This window comes from Schistocerca serialis, chromosome 9, assembly GCF_023864345.2.
Source record: "Schistocerca serialis cubense isolate TAMUIC-IGC-003099 chromosome 9, iqSchSeri2.2, whole genome shotgun sequence".
In the NCBI taxonomy this organism is placed as follows: Eukaryota; Metazoa; Arthropoda; class Insecta; order Orthoptera; family Acrididae; genus Schistocerca; species Schistocerca serialis.
The window spans coordinates 239,330,570-239,333,995 of record NC_064646.1 but is presented as its reverse complement, the minus strand read 5'-3'; the positions used below and the strand labels follow the sequence as shown (position 1 = coordinate 239,333,995).

Below are 3,426 nucleotides of genomic sequence, written 5' to 3'. Positions count from 1 at the left end.
CACCTCCAGTAAAAGCGTCACAAATCTATGTCATAGAATTGTTGATTACCATTCAGTTTTTCACAACCTCCACCATATTTACCTCAATTTCGTACAGGTAAATTCTTTATCATCTAGTCTCCTCCCTCCCTTCCTCATTCCTCCCTCCCTCCCTCCCTCCTAATATTATCTCATTCTGTTCCTATCTTCAGAAGTCTTTCACCACCTCACGCAGTTAAAGACTGTGAGACTATGATATATCACCCCTTAACACATTTTGTCATCTGCAAAGAAGAACCTGTGTCTGTCCTATTACTCTGTTAACAAACTTTAGTTTGAAAGGTGAATAAAGTATTCTATTTGTGACATGTAATAGCATTTTCAAGATAGGTGATAAACTTGTAGAAACAACTCTTTCTTTTTTGTTATCTCTTGCAGTCAATCATTTAAGAACAGTAAATTTTCAGATATTGCTGCTGCACTAAATTAGTGTAGAAAAGAAAGTAACTACACTATTCTATTACCACAGAAAATCTTGGATGGCATGCAATAAATAACAGTAAGCACTCACTGTATTGTAGAAGTGTTGAGCAGTAGATGAGTACTTAAACTATAAACTGTAGATTATCGTACAAACTTGCTTTCGTCTTTCTGTGTGATTTATGCATAAACGCAGCCACATCAAATTCTGCTGCAATGACTGCACATAACTTTAGGTGCATCCACCTTTATGAATAGCAACTAATTAACTAGTAGAAAGTTGACTATTAACAGGGAAGTGCAGTTGGGCACAAAATGATGAACTTCAATTGCTGCTTCACATCCAACAGCATTTGAATCCTTCAGTCCCTTCCAACCTGCTAACTCTCTTTGACACCAGCTACTCTGAATTATATCATTAGAAGTTGCCCTCTAACAGATGAAGGAGTCCTGCAAACCCCTGGCCTCCAGCTTTGCTAGTCCTTGTCCTGTACCCACTTCAGTCGCACCTTTCTTTCCTCCCTCGTCACCCTCTAACTCCTCACTACTTCACTGTAGTACCCTCACCTAACAGGTTTCTTATCCTATGAATTCTCATCCACAAAACAGTTCTCTCAGCAGTCTGTATTTTCCTCTATTCTATCTTGCCCATCCTCAGGAAACCTGTCCGTGTATCTTCTTGTGCCAGAGATATGGTAAAGATCGTGTTTAAGACCTTAATTTAATTTTACACTTTTACTAGTACTCGCCCTGCTCATATTTTTATTTCTTCTCTTCTGCTGTTCATTTTCTTCTCCACTTTCCCAGAACTTTCTTTACCTCGGAACCCTTTCCACTTCTTAAATTTGATTCTGTGTATATATATGAAGACAGTAACTGTTCTCGAAAGAACAGAATACTGTTGATGACCGTGCAGCTTTTCCCTGGAATAAAAGATGACTAACTGAAACCCTCAGCTGCCAACAGGTGTTGTTGATACACCTCGATGTGGACAGCTGAAAATGTGTGCCCCGACCGGGACTCGAACCCGGGATCTCATGCTTACATGGCAGACGCTCTATCCATCTGAGCCACCGAGGACACAGATGAATAGTGTGACTGCAGGGACTTATCCCTTGCATGCTCCCCATGAGACTCACATTCCCAACTGTCCACAATTCTACATATGTAATGTACCTTATAGACATTTGTCCATTCACTCATTACGCGCACATGCTTTGGCGATTCACGTAAGAGGTTGGGCAACCTGTGCGCATTTGCACAGACGAAGGTCAATGGCTTGGGTAGCATTTAACTGTATATATGAAGACAGTACCCAAGCCATTGACCTTCATCTGTGCGAATGCGCACAGGTTGCCCAAACTCTTACGGGAATCGCCAAAGCGTGCGCGAGTAATGAGTGAATGGGCAAATGTCTGTAAGGTACATTACATATGTAGAATTGTGGACAGTTGGGAATGTGAGTCTCATGGGGAGCGTGCAAGGGATAAGGCCCTGCAGTCACGCTATTCATCTGTGTCCTCGGTGGCTCAGATGGATAGAGCGTCTGCCATGTAAGCAGGAGATCCCGGGTTCGAGTCCCGGTCGGGGCACACATTTTCAGCTGTCCACATCGAGGTGTATCAACAACACCTGTCGGCGGCTGAGGGTTTCAGTTAGTCGTCATTGATTCTATGTTTTGTTCTGCCTTCAATTTCTTGGTTATATGTGTCACTCTCATCTAGATAGTCATTCACTTTCTAAGCCAGTTGATTTAAATTTTACCTTGTCATATTGGACAATTTCTCTTTTAAGTCTTATAAAACTCATGATTTGGATGGGTTCATAGAATATTAGTGTTCTTTTACTTGCTTTTACCCACAATTTTTTGATAATGTTTGTGCACCATTGTGTTGTATCGTAACTCAGTTGTTTCTGCTGTTCTTCTGTTTCCTAATATCTTTCTCACAGTCTCCCTGTTGTTTTCTTTAATTTCCTCATTTTCTTTTATTGATCCTATAATGAGCATTTCTTATGCATATGTGCATTCTTGTGAAATTATTGACTTGTAATGAGGAATTTTCACATTCATAAAGAATGATTTTTTTTAAATATTATAAACATATTTTGTGGAGTTGGATACTAAATCCATCTTTTCAGTATTACTTTGGTAACTTCCTTTTCTCCCTACATTATGTTCGACGAGGTCTTCTAGGTACTTAAATCTACCTACTCACAATTAAAATTAAATATAAACAGTGGTCTTTCTACTTAATTTAAATGGTGAAGTCATACTGTTTGTCTGCTTTTTTTAAATTTTTAATTTTGTTCTGCTATCCTTGCTCTGTGTTCCACTCTTGCTAAATTATCTAGAAATGCTTAACAATAAATTTTGAGAGTGATCCTTTACCAGATAATTATTACTTGAATTTTAATGTTAGATTCTGCAAGTATCTTTCTCCATTCACTGACCAATTTTCAGTTAAACAAATCTGAAGATAGTCAATAACCTTCTCCTATAAAACTCCTTTCTTAATTTCAAATGCATGTTATTTATCCCACAAATTTCACTTTGTACTTTGTGTCAGCTGGTATCTCTTGTATAATCTCCTTTGTTTAGTTATCTAATCCAAATGCTGCCATGATTTTCGGAAAGGCGAAGACTATATATAGGTGTGAAACCTTTGCTTTAACCTATAAAAGAATGTCAGTAGTCTTTATCTCTTTTAATTCTTTGTAGTAATATTAGCTTAAGATTATTGATTCCTTCTGTTCAGTGCTTAACTCTCCTAAAGACTTCCAGATGTTCTGCCCCCTACATGACTATTGGCAAATTGCTATTAACCTTGCCTGCATCAAGGCAAGTACCTGTGCTGTTTTATTCTTGTGCAGTGTTGTAGACCTTGCTCTTCCCTTCCATTCTTTCATTCCTCCCTCTTCCTGTCTTACTTCTTCATTTCTCTCATTCTTCACAATGTGACTCCCCAC

The 3,426-nt window shown here is 38.6% G+C and overlaps 2 non-coding genes across 2 annotated transcripts; one reads left to right on the top strand and one right to left on the bottom strand.

Moving 5' to 3' along the window:
• Nucleotides 1-1,465: 1,465 nt before the first annotated feature.
• Trnat-ugu (transfer RNA threonine (anticodon UGU)) lies at nt 1,466-1,539 on the bottom strand. The gene has a single exon. It is a non-coding gene; the product is annotated as a tRNA-Thr (tRNA).
• A 438-nt stretch (nt 1,540-1,977) lies between these two features.
• Nucleotides 1,978-2,051, top strand: Trnat-ugu (transfer RNA threonine (anticodon UGU)). The gene has a single exon. It is a non-coding gene; the product is annotated as a tRNA-Thr (tRNA).
• Nucleotides 2,052-3,426: the final 1,375 nt, after the last annotated feature.